The sequence below is a fragment of the Polypterus senegalus genome, chromosome 4 (genome assembly GCF_016835505.1).
Source record: "Polypterus senegalus isolate Bchr_013 chromosome 4, ASM1683550v1, whole genome shotgun sequence".
Lineage (NCBI taxonomy): Eukaryota > Metazoa > Chordata > Cladistia > Polypteriformes > Polypteridae > Polypterus > Polypterus senegalus.
In genome coordinates, this window is record NC_053157.1 from 62,096,591 (window position 1) to 62,123,908 (window position 27,318).

A 27,318-nucleotide genomic window follows, 5' to 3' on the forward strand; every position below is an offset into this window, starting at 1 on the left:
ATATTCCCAATGTAAATATAACAAGAAATTCTCTGGGATTTAGTTGTTTAAAAAAACCGAGTAGTTTCACATTCTCTGCTGTAGTTACTCAGGATTTCTAGTGTAGATTTATGTAGAGGCTGTAGTGTTTAGGCACTAAGATCCATTTTTATTTTATGTCATAAGTGACAGGGATCAAGGCCACCTGTCTTGATTTATACAAATAATATAAAGATGTGACAATCGATCTTGTTTGATGTTGAAGACCAAAATCAATTCAGAAAGATTTAAATGGCGAGACAAATCGATTTGCAGATGATGTTTTAACAGAAATGTTTTATGTGAGAAGGAAAATAAATGTAATTGCAGTATGACTGGTTTCATGCCTGAAAGTACACAGTTGAAATGCTGTTTGAATTCATAATTTGCTTTAGAAGTTTGTTTTTCACTTGAACATTTTGCAGAGCTGCAGTCTGCTTGACTTAATCTGCATCTCTATCGATCCATTCTAAAGGCCTCTGACCTTGAGTGCTGCATTCCAAGTGCAGATTAGAAACAGAAGATGAGAAGGGAATTCAGTGGAAGCAAAAGGCACAAAAGATTTACTTGAAACTTTTTTAGCCCCTTACTATTTTTAATTTAGCTTGAAAAAATGTAAATGATACGCCAGTGTCACATTCATTATAGAATCCACCATTATGGTGTTTGTTGCCTTAATTAATTGAATTTAATTAAAAGTGTTAGAGTAGGTGGAAAGCAGTTAACCTTTGATCTGAATAATTCATTTGTAAGTGTTGAATTCAAACAGCCCAGCTGGATAAAATGATTTTGCATTAAGTTGCTATCTTTGAGAAATTGACATGAAGTAGATGTACTAAGAAAACGCTATAAAAAACAATGTGTCCGTCAACACATTTAAAGGTGATCTGTATTCCTTGGTTTAAAAGATAGGAAAAGGTATCTCATAATGAACAAGAGTAAATTCAAATTCAAATCTACATGGAAGATTGACTGAGACTTTTAAAACTGCATTTTCCTTTTGTGATTGTTACTTTGCCTTGTTGTATTAGGGCAGTGCAATAAAGACATGCAGAACTCTGAATTACTTTGCTGTACCATATACATTCTGTAACTTTTACTTTTTTGCAGTGAATTTCCTAGCACACATAAAGTGTGCTAATTCTAGAGTCATATTTTGCAAAAGTGTTATCTAATTCCAAAGAATTACCCCAGGCAGGGGACATGGATCTGAAGAAGTGGGATATATTATTTTGAAAAAAATTATTGCTTCTTATAGCTTATTGTTGAGTGACTACAGTAACCTGTACTTATTGCTGGCAGTATCTAAGTTGATTTAAAGCAAATTATCTTTTTCTGTGCTTACGTTCACTTCGTTGCACGCACTTGTATAATGTTTGTCGCTTGCTGTACATGAATACATACATCGAGGCATGATGCATGATACAATAAGGATAATTCAACCAAGCAGTAGTAAGATAACATGCCAGCCAGGAGGCCATCACAGTAGAAGGAGTACTGACGTTTGCCTTGTAGTCAACATTTGGGTTCAGAAGACACCTCTAAAGACCACAACTGGTGTCTGTAGTATTTGATTAATACAGAGTTGTAAAACACATTTATTTACCCAGTAAAATTTCTGTGCAAAGGAATTGGTGAAGTTGTTAAAATAAGCACAAGTAATTATTTGATTTTTGAAAGTGATACATTTAAAAAAAACTACATCCATGCATTTCTTTTTTTGTGCTTTTAATATTTACTTTAGTTTTTATTTAATTTATTTTCATTATGATAGGAAAAGTGTATGGCTGGTAGGTAATTGTGACATAGCTCAAGGACAGCACGAAGGCCACCAAGGTGTGCAGTGTGTGTCTGTATTGGGTTGTCACTACAGGAGTAATTATAATGCAGCAGTCAGCCATAAAGGGCAAGAGGCAGGGGCACCAGAAAGGGAATTGTGCTACATGGGAACAATCAGGTAATGTTCTCCGAGCACACTAAAGGGCAGGCAACTGAGCTGTTGGAGGTGCCTGATCCTCAACTGAGAGAGATTTGGGTTAGCAGGAATTCAAAACACTTCTGGTCTAAAACAGGGTGGCACATGATTTCCACTCAGAACTGTGACATTGTTCTCCATGCAAAGGCAGAGTTATGCAGGAAGTATCACAAAATTCCCAGGTGAAAGAAGTCTTTCCCCTTGAAATAAGAAGTGCTGAAAGTTGCATAAAAGAGCTTGCCTTTTAAGAGCTATGTAGAGTTAAGGGGTAAAGTGGTCTGAGGAGCAACCAGAGAATTTTAAATATTTTGAACAGGGTAATGCTGGCAAAATTATTAAATGGTTCTGTAGGGCAATTAGCAAATACTTCCCTTGGGACAAGCAGTCATAATATTTAAAAATTAATTAATTTCATTAAAAATATTTAATATGAAAATAATTACACTAAAAACAGCTCACATCTAAGTCAGTGTATTGTATTGTTTTTCAGATATGCTAATTGCTGCCAAACTTAATTTATGTTCTTTTCTCAGTTTTCTTTTATTGAGCCAAGGGAAATCATGGTCAGAATTGTTAAGCAAGTTCAAAGTGCATTGTCTTTATCATATAGTCATGGCATTTTTGGTATGAAAGTTCTGGTGAGGCAACACAGACATGGGAGAGATGGTGAAACAAGGGACAGAACCACTCCAAGAAGCCTTTCGGAAGGTGCTATGTGTGTGTGTGTGTGTGAGTGAGTGAGTGAATGGGTGAAAGCGAGAAAGATATGCAACCAATTAACGAGCAGAACGTATGAGACACATTTCTTTTATTAAATGTATTGGACTGGGTATGTGGCTGCTGGCATGTCTTGAGAAGGTTCCTGGCTTATATTGTCTTATGGAGCTGGGGAAAGTTAGTGTTGGGGTTGCTTCTGATCCCATGAGTGATGTGAGTGCGCTGCTGGTCATCAGCATGAATGTGCAGGAAGTGAATGAGGCCTAGAAAAAGTCATCAAAGCTGTGGAAATCTGAAACTATTGCAGAGACATTGGGGGGTAACTGAGTAAGGAGAAGTCCTTCAGTAAACCTAATTTGAGACAGCAATGTAGAGAGACTGTATTTCACAAGACTATCAGCACCCGCACTGATGTAATGTCAGCCAAATAGTTCCATGAAAAGTTACATAATATGAAGATCTATAAACATATTGTCATATGGTACAACCACCTTTTTTTCCTTCTTCTTCATCTCTCCCGACTTCTCTGTAGAGAAGATGTGCCTCATCAACCTTCTCCACATAACTAGGTTCTGCACCTCCTCCGCAGTCAGACCCTTTTCCTTTGAATCTTCTTTAATTCATCTATCCACTTCTGCTTCAGCCTACTCTGCTTTCCCTTCTCCTGTACTTTCATTTCTATCATAATTTTGGCCACATATTCATTGTTTCTCCTTATCACATATATATGCCACTTAAGCCTACTTTTCTGTACTGTCTTAGATATCTGTACTTCTTTTATTGTACTTCTGATTGACTCATTTTTTTAATCTGTCCTCCTTTGTAACTCCACACATCCATCTTTCCATCATTCTCATTTCTGCCCCATCCAGCTTCTTCTCTGACACTCTGTTTACATGTGATTGTCTCAACTTCATACATTATTGCTATTTTTACCATTGTCTTAGAAACCTTCCTGTTAGAGTTTGCCTTAACTCAGCAATTGCACAGTACTCCTGATACTTTTTTTTCAGTTATTCCATTCACACTATGAGTTACCTCTGCATCCAGCTCTTCATCTTGGGCTAATATTGATCCTCGATATATTAACTTATCCACATTTTTCAGTAGCTCTCCCTGTAGGCTAAATCCTGATCATAATTAATCCTCAGATATTCTGTCTTTTTCCCTTTTTATCTTCAATCCTCTATCTTCCAAAGTCTTTCTCCATTCTTCCAACTTCCTCTCCACTTCGTCATTTCTGGTGCTACACAACACAGTGTCATCAGCTAAAAGCATGCACAGGGGGATTGATCCTTTACCCTCTGAGTCAATGCATCCATAGTCAGATCAAGGACATAAGTGCTTAAGGAAGATCACTGGTACAGACCTACTCTAATGGGCCCTCACTAACTCTGCAATCTACACATACTTCTATTACTCATTTCTCACTCATGCACATCCAGATCTCTTTAAATAATGCTTTCTCCATATCAACAAACATACAGTACAACCACTAAAGGACAATCATGTCATGTAATTTTCTAACCTGCCTAGTCCAGACCAAGGTCAGTTTGTTGTGGCCAGAGCCAATCCCAGAACTCTTAGGGTGCATGGCAGGAACAAATCCCAGACAGGGCACCAATCAAATGCAGGGCAAACACACACATACTAAGCATGCACTAGGGCAATTTAGCATTGCCAATTTACCTTACCTGCATATGTTAGAAAAGTGGGAGGTAACAGGAGCAACCAGAGAAACCCACGCAGACACAGTAAGAAAATGCAGACTCCCCAAAGGACAGTGTTAAATGATATTTCGACATTATCATGAAATTTCCAATTATTGCTCAAAATGCTAAATAATGTTGTACAAGTAAATAGATTATTAAAGATAATGATCGCAAATGCTCCTAAATAACATGTTCACGTAATACTTAAATTGCATCATTAAAACTCAACCAGTGGATCACTTAAAGGGGTCCCAGCCTTCAATCCCCATGGAGAAAGTGAAAAGTTCAGGGTACACTTTAGCAAACATAAGCAAAAGTATGCGTGGAAAGTATTAAAGATCCTACCCAGTTAACTTAAAAATAGGCTAGTAGCAGCAGACACAAAGAGAATTTTACATACTCCAAAAATTAAATATTTTTCTAAAAAGGAAAATCTGAATGTAATGACTAGCTTGTTATAAACATTTGAACAATAAGTAAAATGAATTGAGCAAGTTTACTACTTACTTTATATTTGCATAAGATTGCCATCTGCTAGGAGGGCAGTGCCCCTCTCCCCCTTAATACAGACAAACGTGTAGAACTATGTACGAGGCACTGCAGGTTCTTTCCTAATCTTTAGATGATGAATAGCAGTTTTCAAGCTTTCATTATGTTTATAATCTGAGTTTATGGTCCATAACACATTTTTTGCATTTTGTGTTTCACCATTTTGTTTTTGAGAGGTTTGAAATATGTTATCAGTATTCTGGCAATGCTTTCAGTTTAATTTGTCCCCATTTCTGTTTATTACTGAATGACCACAACCATATTGTTTAGAGTTGCTATCTCTTTTGCCTGGTCACGCAGCGCTGAAGTCACAGTATGTTTGCATATAGAAGATTAAGGTACAAAGTTTTTTCTGTTTAAGTAGTGGATTCATTGTGAATACACACCAAATTCTTAGTTAGAGGTAATTAAATTTAAGCGAGTTTCAGGGCCCTTTTTCCCTGCCCCTTTCACCACAATTCTTGCTCTTGTGTTTTGTAACTGATGACCAATACTTTGACTTCTCTTAAAAAATAACCTGTCCCTTGCTTTGCCTCTGCCTTCTTCTACTAATACATGCATTCTCTTGATCTTTTAATCACACCTTTTCTTGCGACCAATGTTTCTAAGATCATAACATTATGCTTTTGTAATTTCCTTCTAAAAATCCTAATTCTGTTTTTGTAAATAAACTTTAGAAAGCAGCCCAAACTGTGTAAGAAGTGTCGAGGTGAGAGAATAGTTGAGAATAGAGACAGTGCACTGTTGTATGCTTGCACATTAAGAGAGACGCAAAGTTTTTAGATTTTTTTTTTCCAAAATAAAAATGGCTACTATTGGAAACCGTTAAAAACCAAGTTAGAAAAGTCATTACACAGACTTAGTAGACAGTAAGTTTTTAAAATGTAATATATAGGCTACTTTCATTTTTACTGCAGCAGATTAGCATTCTTTGATTCATATTCTGACATCTGTATGACACTCCCTGCAGGTACCTCTCAGAATCACAACCAGGATTACATTTATCAGTTTATCTTTGACCATTTGTCTGCTGTTGCTCAAGGTAACATTTGAAAGGGATTATTGCTCTAGCAGCACAGCATCTCTGTCACACTAGATAACAAGGGTGCCCAGCTGTTGCATAGACAACATTAAATCAGTTCCACTCGATCATATTCCATTTATCTAAGTGCAGATAAACTCATTTTCAAGGCTGAAGCTTTGATTCATAAAGCCTTAAAAAATGAGTATTGAATCTAATTTTGTACATTTAAAGTTTAGTATCAGAGCAAAATGCACCTTGTTCCATAATGGTAAATAACTCGTACTTCCAAAGAAAATAGTCCCTCACTCATTTATGTCTAGTCAGACTAAATTGGTTTAAACTTGAGGAAATAATGTATCATACATACTGTATGCATATTATTGGTTATTTTATTGAGAATTAGAAAATTGAAGTCCAGTTATGTATTACCTCTGATTTGAACTTTGGACTAAAACTGAAAGCAAAGCGTGTGAAAGAATGCTGTCATTATTTACAACTAGCCATGTGCGCCCAACTACGTTGCGCGTGTTAAAGTTGTCTGTGAAGGGCTCCCTGTTTAAACGCGGCTGCCAGTCGTGAACTGGGCCCTTCGTCACACAGAATTATGATTTTTTGTAAGGTAAACAAAATTACAAAAGAAAGCCTTTGGATATTGATTCGATAGGAACGGCCTACTCGGAATCACTGTCCGAATCGTAATTATGTGGTGGTGTAGGAGCATTTCTGCTTCTATCCGCTCACAGTCCGTCTCGTTTTCACGGCGCTGTTGTTTCCTCTCACGATCTCTTCTCAACCTTTCTCCAATCTCGCAGGTTGCTTTGTGGCAATCCAAAGAGTAAGGCGATATACACGGAGCAATGGTTATAAAAGGGGGACACATAGGTATCCAGGCTCTTTAAAGCATAAATAGGGATCACTTCATTGACATGTGAGCAAGCCATGGTTCAACTGTGAGACGCGCAGCACTCGCCGGCTACAACATAACAATAATAATTTCCGGAACATGCTGTTACATTGTCATTCATTTTACCCACTGTCTTTCTTTCATTCATATGTTACGTAGGCACGTACCTTTTATCTTTGGCAATCTCATTCTCTAACCAGGCCTCAGGAGCTAACCAGCGTAACACTGTCCACCACCCTTTTCATTATTCTGGCACATTGTTGACATCCGTGAGTAACAACAACATACTAAACTGGAAGGTGGTCTACGCATGCATGGAATTCGCGGACAAACAAAGATCAAAATCTAAATGAAGATCTCTTTAGTTAATTTAAAGCACAACAATTTGTTTAGTTTGAATGCCTGTGTTTTGAGGTGTGACTGGAGTACTACAGTCTTCAGTAGTATAAGCGAGGAGGAGATTCTTAATGCAATTCCTATGTTTTAGCTCTCTACTGCCATCTAGTGCTGCTTCTTCTAATTCATTCACGGACAAACAAAGATCAAGATCCAAATGAAAATTATATATAGAGATAAGTGTCAATTATCTACAATTTACTGAGTCTGGACTGGTTAAGATACTACATTTTTAACATACTGTTCAAATCCAGTCCCTAAACCTTTTTGGTTACACTGCACATCTTTCAGCTCCATCAACCAATATTAAAAGACTATAAAATGAGGTTAGCTAATGACTGGGAACAAATTAATTGATGATTTCTACCTGAACACTAATAACAATTTAGCTGCAATAGTATTTAAAATAAATGCTTTCTTTTGGAAAGAAGACAGCCTAAGTGAAGATGTATCCAATAAAATAACAATGTTTGGTGATGGAGTAAGTGATACCTCAATAAACAAATAGATTTGAAAAAGAAATATTAAAAAAGGAATCAAGACAATAGGCATGCAAAAAATTACCATGGAAATTAGACCCATAGGCAACCCCAAGACATAACAGCAATGCAGAGTCAAGTGTAAGCTATGCACAAACTGAAACAAAGTAAACTGGTAACTTTTTGTTTCTGGAACAAAATTTAATGTTACTAATATATTCCAACAGTATAGACAGGTGAGGAGGCAACAAGGTCTCTGTCCTAGATTTTGCTACAAAGCAGGGAATACACAATAGAAACTAGCTCAGTAAAGGGTGTTAAGGATGTATAGTAAAAATTAATAAATTGGCTGACTATGTAGTGGAGCTGAAAAAGAGAGCCCACCTGACTTTTGTAAAGGTAAATTATAAAAAAAGAAAGAGAAGATAGAATACCATATTTTACAGATGGTTGCCATGGTTGTCATAAACGTCACTTAAGGTGATGTTCCAACACTGAGACCACTGGGGGAATGAACAAGGATGACAACCTATTAATAAACCTCTATTAATAAAAATAGGAGTTAAGTGTGCTTTCTGGGCACTTTAACAAGATGATTCTCCACAAAAATAGAAAATGCTTACAACAGTGGTTGTTAAATTTTAACTGTTGTTTGTCACAACCCAATTTTCACTTTTTTGTGTCTTCAAGACCAATATTTGCTGACCCATACCAATACGTTTCACAATCCATACACAACCCTTTTCTTTTGATTACAGTTGTGAATGACAACTCTGTGCAACCCAAAATCAGACAACCAATCCATAGTTTAAGAACCTATGGCTTAAAATGTTACTGAGTAACAACAGAGTTGGATTGGTTTTAATATAGTTGTAGTTAATGGGAGTTCCAACATAGTGTGAAAAGAGCTATGAAACTTTCTTGTTACAGTCATGACTGGAAAACAAAGTGGAAGCAAATCAAGAGCTTAAAGGATGGGTCACAAAACCCTAAGTTTAGGTTTTCTTCCTGCCTGGATAAAATTGGAAATCATTGGTTTGACTTCAGACTAGTATCTTAAACAAGACAGAAAAGGATCATTGAACTGATTAAATTAAAACAAGGAACTATTTTCATTATAATAATCAATCATTATACTGTATTAACTTGAACCACAAATTCATAGACTTGCTTCTTTCAGGAAGTATATGATTTATTAGCAATCATGTTAGAGAATAAAGCTGTCTCAATCCTAAGATATCTAAAATGTTTGGTAGACGGAATATTTAGAGAAAACTAAAAGACTTGTAAGAATGATTCAAAAATTAGAAAAGCAGATTTGCCTCAATTATTTTTATAGCCAGACCCTTCTTTAAAACCGGCAAAAGATTCAAAATGCCAGGCAGATCTGAATGTGCTTTACCCATACATAAAAGAATTCCATCAGCATACAAGAACATTTAATGATAATGGGATTTATTTAATGATAGGGAGAAAATATCTAATCCAAGCCACTTTATCAAAATCTTTTCAGCCTCACGTGATAAAAATTGAAATGGCAAGGAAAGGGAAGACACTCCATCTTTGCTGTGCATAAAATGATGGACAATGTCAATAGAAAAAGAAGATCTGACAAGCCTAATTTGGTCTGGTTGTAGCAATTTTGAGATAGCCAACTGTAGCCTATGGGCAAGAACTCTAGTTAATATAACTATTAAACAGTAACTACAGTAACACTAAACAGTAACTATTACAGTATATGAGTAAAAGGTATATATCTGTTTTGTTTAGGTTCTGCAATAATTTGGGAGAAGAAACAGTAGCCTACGGCATTTGGAAATCATAAGGTGATAATTTATCCCAAAAAGTAGAGGAAAACTCATCGGGGGTTCCATCGTCCCCAGAAGTTTTGACAGTGTTCATTTGTAAATGACCCCACTTACTGTAGTTCAGGTAATGTACTGGGACCATCTGATAATGCTTTAAAAAGTTTATGAAGATGTAATTTCTCTAGAAACTCCTCAGTAGCAGACACAGAAAGAATAAGGTTACAGTATCTAAGAATAACTCAATAAAAGTTTTGAAACTGTATTAATTTCTTCATCATTATTGGATAACCGTCATGACTTAAATTTCAAAGAATCAACAGATGCAAATGTCTTATTTCTTTGCAGATTCTCACAAAAGTCTTCCAGGGGTCACTCAAGACACATAATAAAGAGCACAAACTCAGTGAACCTGAAATTTAGCTTCTTGCATCAGGATGGCATTGAGCTCTGTTCTTACTGCAGTAGTCAATCTAGGGAAGGGGCCATGATGTTTATTTAGCAAAGGGGAAGAATGATCCATAGAAGGATCCATAAATACATTGGCATCTAATTTATATAGCCAAGCCCTTCACTTTAAAATGCATTTCTTGAAGCAGCACAGTATCTACCTTTATCTTTATGAAGAAAATTGAAGTATGCAGATTGATGAACTGGTGAGCTGAGGCCATTAGTGTTTCACGAGGCAACAGTCAGACCAGCCCTGTTCCTTTAGAAAGCAAGATCGAAAAAATCATACAGTAAAAGGCTCACACATAGAAAAAGGATACTAACAACAGATTGCAAAATATTTAATATTAAGTTTGCATGATCTGATGACACAACAACATATCCATGAAACACAGTTCATGAAGAACATCACCAAGAAAACTTGAGTTATCAACCTGCCCTCTCCCTCCCACAGCACATAACCTTGAGAGCAACTCTGCATATCACCCATCCCTACCCATAATTCCACTTTGTCCAAAATATCTAAACAGCAGACAACAATCAATTGGAGATCCAACTAAGTGTGTAATACTGAAAATAGAAAGATTACAGAAAGGGTGAGACGATCACTTGATAATCTGGGCACATGGCCTTAACTACCTTCACCCCCAACTTAAAATATTTGAGTAACTGTAACAAATTAGCAAAGAAGCAGTATCAAAAATCTATAGTGCTAATATTCTTGACATTATAAAGCTTGCCACTGTCTGTATTGCTTTCTCAAGTGTTTTAAGTTGATGACGGGCCAAGTAATGTAGCAACTTCAGCCATGCACGCATAAGTACAAAATTCTGATGACCAACAGCTTGAGCCTCCTGTATAACTAGGTTAAAGGCTTTTTGTCTTTTCACAGTAAGAACGTTGAAGAATCCTAGCTCCTGTATAGATTTCTTGAGTGTCCAACCTTTAGGCATCTAGCAGAAATGGAGAAAACATGTATGGTTTTGTGTCAGAGGATCTTGAGGCATAGACCTGATGTATATGTATCACTTACAGCTTACAAAATTCCAATGGGGATATAATTTTTTGAAGCTTGAGTAATAAAACCCACCAAATTGATATCCTCACAATCCTCAAGCAAACCTATATCTTTAAGATTACATCTTATTCTATCTTCCATGTTGCTTTCTTTTATTTCAAAGCTGAAAACTCCTTCCTAAGAACATGTCATTTTTATCGTATTGTAATATAGAATAACGCAGAGCTGTTCTGAATCTGATCAGCAGAAAAATAACAAAAACGTTTATTTTTAGCCTCATTAACATTTTGTGTAAAATATTACCTGGAGTGCAACAATAAAAGATTTGCCGTAAGTCTACCTGTTTCTCTACACATGTGCCTGACCCTGCTGCGTCCTGGGTTGTCAGACCCCAGAAAAGAAGTAAAGGAGTACATTTATAGGTTGACAATTGCATGGATTTGGAAGAGGCAGAAGAAAACAAAAATGTCCATTAACCTTTTGGTAGAGAACTGCACACTCCTCTCCTTCCCCCGAAAACATTTCCCAGTTCCATTAGAGACCATATATATAGTAAAGTTTGTTTGTTTATATACAGGTGCCGGTCATAAAATTAGAATATCATGACAAAGTTGATTTATTTCAGTAATTCCATTCAAAAAGTGAAACTTGTATATTAGATGCATTCATTACACACAGACTGATGTATTTCAAATGTTTATTTCTTTTAATTTTGTTGATTATAACTGACAACTAATGAAAGTCCCAAATTCAGTATCTCAGAAAATTAGAATATCAATTAAGGCCAATTCAAAAAAAGGATTTTTAGAAATGTTGGCCAACTGAAAGGTATGAACAGGAAAAGTATCAGAATGTACAGCACTCAGTATTTAGTTGGGGCTCCTTTGGCCTGGATTACTGCAGCAATGTGGCGTGGCATGTAGTCGATCAGTCTGTGGCACTGCTCAGGTGTTATGAGAGCCCATGTTGCTCTGATAGTGGCCTTCAGCTCTTCTGAATTGTTGGGTTTGGCGTATTGCATCTCCCTCTTCACAAAACCCCATAGATTTTCTATGGGGTTAACGTCAGGCGAGTTTGCTGGCCAATCAAGAACAGGGATACCATCGTCCTTAAACCAGGTACTGGTAGCTTTGGCACTTTGTGTAGGTGCCAGGTCCTGTTGGAAAATGAAATCTGCATCTCCATAAAGTTCGTCAGCAGCAGGAAGCATGAAATGTTCTAAAACTTCCTGGTAGACGGCTGTATTGACCTTGGACCTCAGAAAACACAATAGACCAACACCAGCAGATGACATGGCACCCCAAACCATCACTGACTGTAGCAACTTTACACTGGACCTCAAGCAACGTGGATTCTGGGCCTCTCCTCTCTTCCTCCAGACTCTGGGACCTTGATTTCCAAAGGAAATGCAAAATTTACTTTCATCAGAGAACATAATTTTGAACCACACAGAAGCAGTCCAGTCGAGACGCTTCTGACACTGTCCCTTGTTCAAGAGTGGCTTGACACAAGGAATGCGACAGCTGAAACCCATGTCTTGCATACGTCTGTGCGTGGTGGTTCTTGAAGCACTGACTCCAGCTGCAGTCCACTCTTTGTGAATCTCCCCCACAATTTTCAATGGGTTTTGTTTCACAATCCTCTCCAGGGTGCGGTTATCCCTATTGCTTGTACACTTTTTTCTATCACATCTTGTCCTTCCCTTCGCCTCTCTATTAATGTGCTTGGACACAGAGCTCTGTGAACAGCCAGCCTCTTTAGCAATGACCTTTTGTGTCTTGCCCTCCTTGTGCAAGGTGTCAATGGTCGTCTTTTGGACAACTGTCAAGTCAGCAGTCTTCCCCATGATTGTGTAGCCTACAGAACTAGACTGAGAGACCATTTAAAGGCTTTTGCAGGTGTTTTGAGTTAATTAGCTGATTAGAGTGTGGCACCAGGTGTCTTCAATATTGAACCTTTTCACAATATTCTAATTTTCTGAGATACTGAATTTGGGACTTTCATTAGTTGTCACTTATAATCATCAAAATTAAAAGAAATAAACATTTGAAATACATCAGTCTGTGTGTAATGAATGACTCCAATATATAAGTTTGACTTTTTTAATTGGAATTACTGAAATAAATCAACTTTTTATAACTGATATTCTAATTTTATGACCGGCACCTGTGTATATGTATATATATATATATATATATATATATATGTGTATATATATATGTATATATATATATATATATATAATATATATATATATATACTAGAGAATACCAAGCCAGCGGAGAAGTAGTGTGTTAAAGAAGTTATGAAAAGAAAAGCAAACATTTTAAAAATAACGTAAGATGATTGTTAATGTAATTGTTTTGTCATTGATATGAGTGTTGCTGGCATATATATATATATATATATATATATATATATATACACATCTATACACATATATATAGTTATATATATACACATATACACACATACATATATATACATATATATACACATACTGTATATATACACACATATATATACATACTGTATATACAACATACATATCTACATATATACTGTATATACACATATATATACAAATCTACATATATATATATCCACATATATATATATTAGGGGTGGGACTCGATTAAAAAAATTAATCCAATTAATTAGAGGCTGTGTAAGAATTAATCTTGATTAATCGTATGTAATCGCACACGTAAATTTGCCCCAAATCGCAAATGTTTTTTTTTTATTTAAAACGGTTTTAGTGGGCTTACAGAATCAAATAATAGACATGGACATGAATATTGTAAACTTAAGCTGTTTTAATTTCTGAAAAAAAGCCTTTAAACTGCATTTGAATTCAAAACAGAAACAAAAATATCATCCCTGGTTAAAATTGGGCAGACTTAAAAATAAAGTGGTAGTTTAAGTACTTTAAGTACATTTGCAGAATAGTATTGTCTTTAAATAATAATAACCAAAATTTCACCATAAAGTGCAGTTTTTCTTCTTAAAAAAATAAGTCAGAAACATAAAAGGTAATTTGACCAGCTTACTCTTTAAACTCTGAGTAACATTAGCCAAAATTATTTTGTACATTAGGCTAAAACAGTGTGATCATTGAACTAACGGTCACGGAAGTCCAATGATCCCCAGTAAGAGCCACAAAGTCCGCTTTCTGTAATGCATCTAATTTTGCTTGCTTTTCAGTGTGCACAAAACCATGCTTTTATCAAGGCTTTGCTCGGGAAGTCGAAATGATCAGTCGTAGGAACGCGCTTTATTCCGACTCTAACATTTTTGTAGCTGTGATGTGTGCATCAGTGTAATGGATGTACCAGGAAATCATGCATTGACAAAAGTTCCCGTTTGCTTGGAAATGAAAGTGCGATTAAATGCGTTATGGAGTACATGCATCGAAGCTTCTCAGCTGTGCTTGTGCTAAGAAAGGGAAAATTTTAAAAAATAACGTAACATGATTCTCGTTAACCTAATATTTTTCATACGTCCCAAACCAAGGAGATCGAAGGTAAAATGAATCAGGTAGCGCGCACATAGTCAGTACACCCTCTCGAATCGAACCTCGAATGTCGGCGTTAGAGGCTTAAGACTCTACAATTAGCCACAGCGTGTGGCTTGTCTATGCTAAAGTATGTATTGTAGATCGGGGTATATATATACATTTATATATATACCCGTGTATCGCAGTGGAGAAGTAGAAGTTATGAAAAAGAAAAGGGAACATTTTAAAAATAACGTAACATGATTGTCAATATACAGTAATTGTTTTGTGAGTGTTATTGAATGTTGCTGTCATCAAGGATTTGATTATCATTATTTCTTTCAATCAGGCTCGTATTTGTAGGATGTGTTCAAGTTACATTCCGTGTTTGTCAATCGTTGTAAAGATAAGAGGTTTCATTCATCGATTAGTTCCTTACTGCATCAATAAACAGCTCGTCTTCCTTTTATCTGTGATGTGACAAACTGCATGCACGGTTTTTTTTACACTGTCTTCCTTTAGCAGGACATTCACTTTTTCCACCGTGTGCTTTGTTTCCGCAGTAGCTGCACTTATGAATATGATTCTATGTATAAGACGCTTCATATTTTTTTGCTGCCTTCTCAATTGTGTAATTGTGTTTTTGTTCAGCACTCTTTGGAACTGTTGCTTTTTGTCTGTGCACTGCGTCAGTTCACGTGAGCCGCTTGGTGTTCTTGCATCGAAGGTTCCCAGCTGTACTGGTGCCATCTCGTAATGTCAGCTAAGACCCGCACTTAAAACTTTCTCTCGCAGTTTCAATGAGTTTGTGCCAAACACCACCCTGACCATCTCATCTTCCTCTGCATAAGCACAGTCCTTCACACGTGAATATTTACCGGCAGTGTTTGTATTGGATTGCCGCTGATGGACGGCCTTATATGGGCAGGCACTAAATTACAAACGCTAGTGGTAGCCTATGAACTTAATTTAATATAAACTTACGGTTCACGCCGTGCTTTGTTTCCGCAGTAGCTGTACTTATGAATATGCTTGTATGCATCATTTGCTTCATAATGTTTTTCTGCCTTCTCAATTGTGAAATGGCGCTTTGTGCTGATCGCTGTTTGGAGTTCTTCCTTGTGCTCTACGTACTTACGTAGGAGGCGTGATGATGTCACACGAAACTCCGCGGCCATCTCCAACTCAAGACTCCATTACATTATATGGGGAAAAATAGCTTCCAGTTATGACCCTTATGCGTAGAATTTCGAAATGAAACCTGCCCAACTTTTGTAAGTAAGCTGTAAGGAATAAGCCTGCCAAATTTCAGCCTTCTACCTACACGGAAGTTGGAGAATTAGTGATGAGTCAGTGAGTGAGTCAGTGAGTGAGGGCTTTGCCTTTTATTAGTATAGATATATATACAGTATATTATATATATATATATATATATATATATATATGTATATGTATGTGTGTGTGTGTGTATGTACAGTATATATTAGGGCAGCAACGATTAGTCAATGTAATCGACAACGTCGACTACATAAAATCGTTGACGTGTCATAAACAGAACCTTCAATAGAGGCTCCAATCACAAAGAACCACATTGTTTTTTGTAACTGCAATGCACTACATGAACATCTGGGGGCAGTATTGTTTGTTATTGTTTGTCAATACGCACACAGTCCTACCAACGCAAGCATCCTGGAGCTGTGATGCCGCCATCTCTCGGGAGGTAGGTTTTAGCGAGTAAAGTTAGTGTCACGTGATGTTTGTACTATAATGTGTATATCAAGGTTTCAACAATGATAGTTAACCCTGTCAGGGATGCCAGGGGCAACGACCCGGCCAGGACGCTGTGAGGGACCGGATGTGGGTCTGCACCCACCCTGGATCACGTGGGGGCCGCCTTCCTGGTTTCTCTGGGGGCCACAGGTTGAGGGCATGGAAGCCCCACCCTGTAGGGGCCCGTGATCACCGCCAGGAGGCGCCCCAATGCCTTGGGGACCTGTTCCCTCAGCACTTCCACCACACCAGGAAGTGCTGGGGAGAAGAATAAGGAGGATTTCCGGTGAGCTGCCGGGAGAACAGCCGGCACTTCCACCACGCTAGGGCATGGCCAACGGGGGAGTGTCGGAAGCACCTGGAGCTCATCCGGGTCATGCATAAAAGGGGCTGTCTCCCTTCATTCAGGGCTGGAGTCGGGTGGAAGAAGGACAAGGCAAGAGAGCAGAGTGGAGGCGGCCCGAAGAGAGGCATTTTGTGGCCAGGACTGAGAGTTGGGGTTTGTGCACTAATGAACTGGGTCTGAGTGACCATATTTGTGTAAATATTGTAAATAATAAACGTGTGGTGGTGAGAAACAACATGTCTGCCTGTCTGTGTCCGGGCCGCGTCCACAACCCTTAAACCAACACATACTTGGGGGTTAATGCACCCCTGGACGCCAAATACTTTTAGCTGCACCTTTTAAGTATACATCACAACTCACAAAGAAAATGTGAAATTTTAACGGAACACATTTTTTTTTCATGCAAAGAGCATCACAATTACTGCAACACTGATCATTTTACACACTACAAATAAACTGTAAAAACTATAAAAAAAAATAAAAAAAAACTACTGCAACAATCTATTACTATATGTTCAATATATGCAACTGAAGACATTGATGAAATTCAGTATATCACTGAGCCACCTGCGTTTGAACTGGCTGCATGCAAACACACAGGGGTAAACGCTGATGACTGCAGGCTCGTCTAGTGCAGCGGCTGAATCCCAGAGACAGTGTTGCTGCAGTTCTGCTGGGGCTGGCAGTGGTCGTGAGCTGGCTGCTCAACGAATATACGGCACTGACCGATCAGCTCCAGCGTGCTGGCAAATTGCACTGAGAAACAACTTTAGCTGGTTGCGGAGGTCAATGAATGTACGTCGCCGAATATATGTCGACGCATATACTCGGCTTTGGCGTGCTTCCAAATTGCACTGGAAACCGACTCTGGCTGGTTGCAGCATTCAACAAATGTACTTTTCCAAATATACTTAGCTCCGGTGTGCTGGCAATAATTACCTTGTTACATATTTTACTTATTTATAATATAGTACATGATGTGATAAACTACAACACTTTTCTTTCAGAGTGTGATGATTAAAACATCTTTCTCTGTCTGCAAAGTCATTCTCATGTATTCCTGCTACCTCTGCTCCCTCTGAGTGTCTCTTCTCAGCAGCTGTGAACATTGTCTCAAAGAAGAGAGCCAGCATCACACCAGAGCATGTCGAAATACTCACGTTCCTGCACTGCAATCAGGAATATATGAACTGAATCTTTTATAAACTGTACATAATTGTTTATTTTATTTGAATTGAAGCTTTATTTAAATTTTTGGACTTTAAAACACACCAGTGGCCATTTTTGGTTAAGTTAAATGCACTTTTTGTTTTTAAAGACTATGTGCACTTTAGTTTGTATTGTTTAATGTATTTCTTTTTTATTGTGATGGTCACACTAATCAGAGCCCCATGACCCTGTTGAAAGGATATAGCAGGTTGGATAATGGATGGATGGATGGTCACACTAATATAAAAACATCTGATTATTTTCAAATTCATATGTTTCACTAGTTGTTATTTTAATTTGATTATTATTAATTTTAATCGTGTTAATGCAGAGACATCAGCGTGACATTCACAGGTGGACAGACGTGAGCAGATGAAGTATGACATGCACTGGAGCCCAGAACAGGATGTGCAACCACAGGTTGCAGGCATCAAAATAGTCAGGCATGAATTAATCATGACTAATCGAAAAAAAATTGAACGATTAGTCGACTACCAAAATAATCATTAGTTTTTTTCATATTATATATATATATTAAAAAATAAATATTTTTTCATATTTACTGAATGATTATAATCCAATGAATCTGTAAGGCGGCATGGTGGCGCAGTGGTAGAACTGCTGCTTCGCAGTTAGGAGACCCAGGTTCGCTTCCCGGGTCCTCCCTGCGTGGAGTTTGCATGTTCTCACCGTGTCTGCGTGGGTTTCCTTCGGGCACTCCGGTTTCCTCCCACAATCCAAAGACATGCAGGTTAGGTGGATTGGCGATTCTAAATTGGCCCTAGTGTGTGCTTGGTGTGTGGGTGTGTTTGTGTGTGTCCTGCAGTGGGCTGGCACCCTGCTCGGGGTTTGTTTCCTGCCTTGCGCCCTGTGTTGACTGGGATTGGCCCCAGCAGACCCCCGTGACCCTGTATTTAGGATATAGCGGGTTGGATAATGGATGGATGAATTCATCTGTAATTCAGACATTCTTTTGTGTATGTTGTGCACATCAAGAAGAATCTTATTTTAATTTATTTAAAATATAGATAACTATATAGTCAAATTTGCACTTTTGCAAAGGAGTCAGTTCTTTCTGAAGGACCTCCAATGATATCATAACTAAATAGAAATTATATGACTCCAAAGATTTTTTTAAAATAGAGTATCAATTCAAAATTCTGCACAAAATAAGAAGTTGAACAGTGTCTCTAAATAATGGAGTGTCCTTTCTGTCCTTGGCCTATTTACATTAGATCCCTTCTCGAAATACTGGCATCTCTCCTTGAATCAATTACCTTCACTGCTCACGTACTTTGATTTGGCTCCTGATTAACTAGGTTACCATTTGCCTTTGGTGCTCAGTGCCTGCTGTCCATGTGTCTACATTTAGCATTAGTACAGTCCATAAATGTCCAGGTGATTCTGTTTAAAAAAATTAATTAATAATAGGTTGATTATTTTGGCTTAAAAATATACTGTATCTAGTTTCTTTCTTTTATGAATAAACTCCTTTAATGAGGAAACCATCTCAAACCGAATGGGACGCGGTCAAAGTCATTGAAGAGAGGCACACAAACTAAAGGCTTAGCCATTTTGTGGTGGTAATTATGCATCATTAAACAATAAGAACAACCAACATTATTGAAAATGTGTGTGAAAAAAATGAAAGCGCTTGTTGTCCTTTCATTTTTAATACAGAAGCAGTTGGCAGAGATTACAAAAATATTACATTTTAAAGAATCAATGTAGTCTTTAGTGCGTAATTAGAAGCAAAAAGGTATCAAAGACTGAGTATGAGTCTGTTGCTCTATAATAATACAAATTCAAATCAAATCTGTATTTAAACATACTAAGGTTGGTGGCACATGAAAAGACAATAAAAGGTCATAAAGTATACCCATTGAAATTTTAAAGCATTACATGGATGTCAAAAGCATACATTTGATCTCAGTCTGTAACAGCCGGTGCAATTTATGATCCTTGTAAAGGTTAGCTTTTTTTTTTAAATTCACTTTTCATTCTCTCAGTCGCGTTCAGAATCAATCCATACAACCCCATCTGACACGGCTGTTTTCACATAAAGATGCGCTATAGCTCTGCAGTGTACCACGATGCAGACTGAAATCAAATTTTTATTCTAAAATAGTAAGACTAAGAGCAGTTTACTTCTCAAAACGCAGTGGTGCAGGATCGAACTCGCGACCTTTTGATTCCCAGGCGGGAACTGAATCTATTGTACCACGGAGGCAGTTACAATAAACGGGTGTCAATGTCGCATGTTAAGGCGGCTTTTTGTTTCTGCAGTTACATTTTTGAATAAAAGCACAATTGTTGTGTTATATTTGTATCTTTTTGTGAAAATGTTTCTTTGATATTTGGACTTCAGGCTTCATACATTATATAGTTTATGCCTACATTTTGTCATCTATTAGTAGAATATAAAAAACGTTTCTGTTTTAACAATGTGTTTACACAGATTACTGTAGAAACGGAACAGACATGAAATGCGTGTGTTCCAAATAACGATCTATTATTTCCACTCTAAAACTCCACTTCACTCCCAGATACTCAATCAAGGCATGAGCTGAGAGAAGTTCGTGCACGTTCTAAATTGGTGGGGGGATGGAATAGCCGGCTGCTCCTAGCTTCTCTTTATCAGCACATTTAGTGGACAAAGGACGCTGGCGGAGAGGTGTGAAGGGATTTAAGAAGCGATTTAAGGTGGGACGGAATTACGAGTTTTTTCGTAGGCTCTGGTAATTCTAGTGTTAACCTAGCTTCCACTACTCTTTCTCATAACTTCGTGCTGTGGTTCATCAATTTTATCCCCTGGTAGTTACTACAGCTCTGCACAACCCCTTTATTCTTAAAAATCGGTACCAGTACACTTTTTCTACACTCCTCAGGCATCCTCTAACTTTCCAAGATTCCATTAAACAATCTGGTTAAAAACTCCACTGCCATCTCTCCTAAACACCTTGCTTCCACAGGTATGTCATGTGGACCAACAGCCTTTCCATTCTTCATCCTCTTCATAGTAGGGGTGCGCGATCAGGAGATTTTAGATTGTGATCAGTCTTAAAGACATCCACAATCTAATTTTCAAGCAAACTGTACAGATCGTGATCTTTTATATTCTTCTAATACTCAATACTGATGGATCCGTGCCAGGTCTACAAACCAACAGAATGATTTCCCGTTGTGATTGGCCAAATTATATCTCGTGTTTCCACCACGGCTTCCTTGTGTGAACAAGTTGAAAACAGTTCGTAGCGTGGAAGCTGCATGGCAGATGAGCAGCTTGTGCCAAAGAAGGACTTGATGTCAGTAGTGTGGCAGTGGTTCGGCAATGCACAGTCAGGTGCTGTACAAAGCAAAGTTATATGTAAAATTGACGGACAACAGTCAACACTTCAGGAGGCAATAAGACAAATCTATTTAATCATCTTAAATGGAGACACCTGAAGGAACAAGCAGAGACTGTTTAAGTCCAGTCAGTACATCCCCACTCATCTGTATCTCGTGTGGTCACGAAGCAGAAACAATTGTCATTGACTGACACATTAAAGCAATCAAAAAAGATAAAATGATAAAAGCAGCAAACGATGGAAAGAGGTGGTTTAGGCGGTCATATTCTACCTAGCTAAGCTTATGGTACCATTCAACGCTGTAGGCAACGTGGGTTTTAAGAAACTGATGAACACTTTAGATGCGTGATATGATCTTCTGAGTCGCAAATATTTTTCTGATACGGCCATTGCGCATATGTATAGCAATTGCCAACAGAGGGTCGTGCAGCAATTAAAGAATGGCGAATTTTTTGCAATGATGAGTGACTTATGGTCCAGTCGAACATCCGAGCCGTATACGAGTCTGGATGCCTGGCAAAAAAGTATCTTTGTACCCAGCAACCAGTGCACCATCAGAAAGAGTGTTTAGCACAGGTGGCAATATTGTCACAAGTCAAAGGGCTGCTCTGAAACCCCATAAAGGAGATCAGTTTATTTTCCTTTCTAAAAACCTGTGATTATGTAAACAGAAAATCATTACATCTAATGTAAACAGAATGTCAACCTAATCTTTCATGTTTAAAATATGCAACTAAAGTGCCTGGAGTTTAGTTAGCTAGTTTAATACCATAGTGAAGTTGTTTGTACCTGTATTTAAAATGAAAGGTACTCAACATTTGATTCTTCACTTGCTTCAACCTCATCACCTACCTTTCTACCTCTAATTTTAGCTGTTTGTTATGCTGTTTTGGTTTACTGTATTAAATGAATTTTAAAAGTGCAATTGTTTATATTGATTATATTTATGTTATCTGTTAGCTGCTGATTACAATTTTTTAAAGAATGTTCATGTTTGAAAGTGTCAGAATTTGAAAATCGCCCTTGTTTACATTTTATTATTTCTAGAAATATTTTCATATGTAATCTATTCACAATTGAATTCAACTTTGTTAGATATTTAAAATAAAGTGTAACTTAGGTCTTAATGAGTTTGAGTCCGGATATTCTCTTAAGTATATGCCACATTGAAAAGATAGATCGCAATTCAGATCGTGGATCGTGATTTTGTGTTAAAAGGATCGTGATATGATTTTTTGGAAAGATCGCCCACCCTTACTTCATAGCTTCCTTACTTCCTCCATGCTAATCCATTACACTTCCTGATTCACTACCTCCACATCATCCAACCTTCTCTCTCATTTTCTTCTTTCATCGGAAATCAAATCATTGTTATGTTTTGAACAGGTTATTATGTAGGTGCTGTTGGTTATTGACTTTCACAATATGTGAAAGTGAAACAGAAATTAAATTTAAATTTATAGTAGATGCCATAGCAATGTAGAGTTTTAATTAAAGTATTCCACTCATTATCTGATAAAACCTTTCATCAAAAGTTAATCTTTCTTAAAAGATCCGGAACTATAGCAAATCTGTGATTGGACTGATTATTTAAAAAGTATTAGTTGATTACCAAGTGCTGTGTCTTGCTACCAGTATTTAAATGTCGGTTTTACTTCTGCTAACCACTTTTTATAGCATTCACACATGTAGTCATGTGATTTCATGGCATCCATTTCCTGCATTACTCATTTCAGTATTCTTCCCTTTAACGCAGATGTTCTCGAAGTGTTTTGGACCAAGGAACACTTTGTCAAAGTTAAAGATATGAAGGACTACCTATGGCTAATATCCACTCATTACCGCATATTCCATGCTACAATTATCACATTATTTTTTCTGCATGTACTCATCCATCCATCCATCCATTTTCCAACCCGCATGTAAAAAATATTGTAGTGGTCCAATGTACAAAAATTAAGACTTGACATCTTAAACGTTATATCAAGAGTTCCAAGAAGATAGCACTTGTAAATCTAAATTGAATTAGAAGCCAGTCTTCATCATATGTAAATACACGCTTTATAAAGTGGCTCAGATTGTGCAATATTATAACTATATTGCAAGGTTACAGTGAGGTAATCGTACTTATAAGTACAAACAGTTCTACCAGGATCACTTGATGGGCTGTTTGACTGCGTTTATAGTTCTTGGGATGAAATTGTTTCTGAACCGTGAGGTCCCGACAGGAAAGACTCTTAAGCTTTTGCTGTAGAGGAGCAGTTTAAATAGACTGTGCGCATGGCTGAGGCAGCGTGTGCTTGATGCTGCATAACAATAATTCTCTTTCCGATCAGCTGCTATAGAGCTGTGTGTGATTCCACACTCAGATACAGTGGGATATATACTGCAAGTGGTGCAGTGAAAGTAACGACACTAAAGCAGCTGTGGTATTTGGAATAGTTTGGCCATTCCGTGGACCATTATATTGTTAGAAGTTAATTACAATCAGATGCCTTACAACTAATAAACGATATGCGGTTAATTTCAGTGTATTTGTTAAAGCTACATCAGGAATGTGGATCTAAAAAAGAAAGGGAAACCACACTGGAACAATAGCACTGTTTTGACGCTGGGTGCCACCATGTTGCAAAACCGAGTGGGGAACTTGCGTACACAAGGGATTAGCTGGCCTGAAAATGTGCATGGCTTTACGCAAAGTTTAGTTTTTATATATTGCGATGTAAGCATGGAAATGGGCGTATGCAACATTTTTGTGTTTATACATGAGCCCCTGGTGTTTTCAGTCCGGTCTGGGTGGCCTACACTGTTCCTATTAAACTCTTGCCTACCAGGCCCAGCCAACCTCTGAAGAAAGTGTGTTATAAGACTAACATTCAAACCTTAAGGGATTTATGCTCCAGAAGGTCTGTAATAGGCGTTCAAGATAGTGAAACAGCACAAACACTTAGAAAATTAATAAATTATAAACAGCATATATCACCATTCAAATGGAATTAAGGGACTGCTGTTGGCACAAGTTAGATCTTCAGGTGAGAATCAAGGTGGAGTTACAAAGAAAGAAGTAAAAGATGTTATTGTTTGAAAGAAAGTCAGACAAGGTGCTCTGTGGTCATTGGCCTGGAGCCATTTCATGTTGCCTTATCAGAAGAAAAGTTTCTTCTAAGAATAACGACTAAGTCCATTGACAACCTAGCTTATGCACATGGACCATCAGTGATCTGACCGTTGTTTTTTTGTTAGTTTAATTTCCTACCTCCTGTGTCTTATTAGTATAATTATAAGTCTTATTATATCTTATATAATTTGTTAGTTATTAAATTGTGGGGCAAGACCTCAGATTAAGCAATTATCCTCAGGTGCTGCTGTTTGACTTTTTTAATAGTACCTGAGGGATGTAAGGAACACCTGCTACCATTGCAATTTGTAGTGGCATTATTTTTCCAATCTGTTTTCTGATCCCTTTTCTAATTCTTTTTAGTTTAGCATAGCTAAACAACAAATTGGACATCTCATGTAAAGGTCTCCAAAATATTTTACCAGAAAAAAATAAACTAGGAAGCCTTAAATAGTTTCAAGAAAAAAAATGAAACATTTCAGTAGCATTTCAATCTATTAAATAAGGCTTTCTATAATATATACATGACAGTTACAGACTTTTAAGCTATTACAAGGAAAGTTGCCCTAGTGTAATAAGTCATAAGGCAATATATAACATAAAAGCAAAATTTTAAAAAAATACATGAAATTATTTGTTTACTACCTTTTACACTTTATCTGTTATATATATTTCTCTTCTGGTTCGTCTTGCTTCCACTTCAAAACCGGTCCCACCCACATGCAGCTGACATGGCATTGGCCTCCCATACACCCCCTCGCTGCTTTTCTGGATTCCTATTCCTCCTTCGGACTACCGCGTTCCTTCCTCTTCAAAACCAGTCCCGCCCACACGCAGCCAACACAGCATTTCTCGATTACTATTCGACCTCTTCCATACCTTTCCTCATGCTGCCTGCGGTCTCCCATACACCTTGATATTTTCGTTATATTGCTTCCTAAGCCTTTGTTATAAAATGAACGACCGCATCTTCTCTGTCGACAGGTTTTTGTACAACGTCATCTCTATTCCAGGATCCGGCAACTGCCTCTCTTATATATATTTCTCTTTTGGTTCATCCTGCTACCTCTTCAAAACCGGTCCTATCCACACATAGCCAACACCATAGACATAGAATTATTAGACGCCCCATGACCAGCAGCATCGTACGTCAGCGTCGCTGCCATATTGCGAGTAGCACTACAGTCCCTTATGCATGTGCTGCTTGGGATTGTGCAAACCGCTGTACGCTGCAAACCAGATCCCGGGGGATTACATTTCATAGGTAAGGGTGAACAATTGTTTTGCTTATATTTGGCCATTAGAAAATCCCGTTTTATAATCTTAGAACTCAAGGTCACATTACAATAAAATTAAACAATATTAGTAAAATTGAAACAAGAGAATGATAAATCAAAAAGCAATAATTAGCAAACAAAGATAACTGGCAGTAACAGTGCAAAATTCACAATTGGTATCCTAGTTTAAAAAGATAAATTTTGAGGGCAGTTTTAAAATGTGTTTTTGAATCGAGCTGACGTATATGAGAAGGAAGAGAATTCCAGAGTTGAGTTCCAGCTCCCATAGCACAGAGTTTGATGTGTGGTACAGGAAGTGAAGCTGCAGATGAGGATCTGAGTGAGCGAGAGGAGTGTCAATCTGTAGGAGATCAGTGAGGTTGGGGGAGGGGGGTGCTTTAAATGTTAAGAACAGTATTTTGTATTGTATTCTGTAGTTAACAAGGAGCCACTGAAGTTGAGAGAGAATATGTGTAATATGTTCAGTGGATTTAGAACAGGTTATTATCCTGGCAGCAGAATTTTGAAGAAGTTGTGTTTATGGATACGTTTTTGTGGGATGCCAGATAGAATAGCATTACAGTAATCTATACGTGAGGTGACTCGGGCATTAACCAATACTTCAGTACAGTGTTGCGTAAGAACAGGACGTCTAGAAATGTTTCGGAGATGGAAGAAGGCAGTCCGAGAAATGTTACTTATATGGGAGGAATTATTTAATAATAATAGTAATAATAATTATTATTATTTAATAATTGGCAGTATTAGTGTATAAATGGATATAAATAATTGCATTTAAACGATTCGCCAAAATCTGTTGTATGTAAACAATACTATTTTAAACGTTGTTTTTTCATCAGAAAACCCGGTTTCCACGTCTACCTGTATTAGTTTAAATGGCACTTTTACCACTCGCAATAGGGCAGACACGCTGACGTATCGTGTCGACTGGGCAACACAGTGAATGCAGCATCTATCTATATATGTCTATGGCCGACACAGCATTTCCCGATTCCTATTCGTCCTCTTCCAAACCCTTCACATACAACTTGCTATTTTTGCTATACTGCGACGGTTGTTTCCTAAGCCTTTGTTATAAAATGAACGACATTATCTTTTCTGTCGATGGGTTTTTTTGTATAACGTCATCTCTATTCCGGGATCCAGCAACTGCCTTTTCCTATCAGTGGATTATTTCTTGACACAAACGGTTGACGAAGGCAATGCACTCCCACTACGACATAGGGCAGTAGATTTCATTGCATCACATTGGGACAGATTTGGAGACATTCTTCCTGTTGTTCTTTCCAACGCAAATCGAGTTATCACAACAAGTCAGGAGTACAGTACTATCAATACATGGCAACATCTGGAGTTTATGGTGGTGAACCTGAAATTCAAGCTCTTTCTCCATGCTACCATTGTCATTTACTTCAAACATGACCCCAACATCCCGCCTTGCATTTACAATTCTGGAAATACTCTCTTCATTTAACTTCTGTACTCAGGACAACTGGACAATATCCACTATAAAGCCCTCCTACCGATTCCAATCATGTCTCCACAGCAGCATATAATGTCTGATAACACCAACACATCAGTCCTCAGTCATTCTTCTCTTCCACAAAACACTACAGTTTCGTCTACTGGTACAACCTTCCTCTGCGACATTTATAGTTAATCTTTCTAAACAGAAATTGTCTTG

General features: G+C 37.6%; 1 protein-coding gene across 9 annotated transcripts in view; it reads left to right on the top strand.

Moving 5' to 3' along the window:
• apba1a (amyloid beta (A4) precursor protein-binding, family A, member 1a) overlaps window positions 1-27,318 on the top strand; it is a 388,552-nt gene that overhangs the window by 181,433 nt on the left and 179,801 nt on the right. Inside the window, exon 3 of one of the 9 annotated variants that reach the window (XM_039750749.1) lies at window positions 9,545-9,706. The exons of the other annotated variants lie outside the window; for them this stretch is intronic. The gene's annotated coding sequence lies outside the window, so the exon portion shown is untranslated. The remainder of the gene's footprint in view (window positions 1-9,544; window positions 9,707-27,318) is intronic. 9 annotated transcript variants of the gene reach the window in all.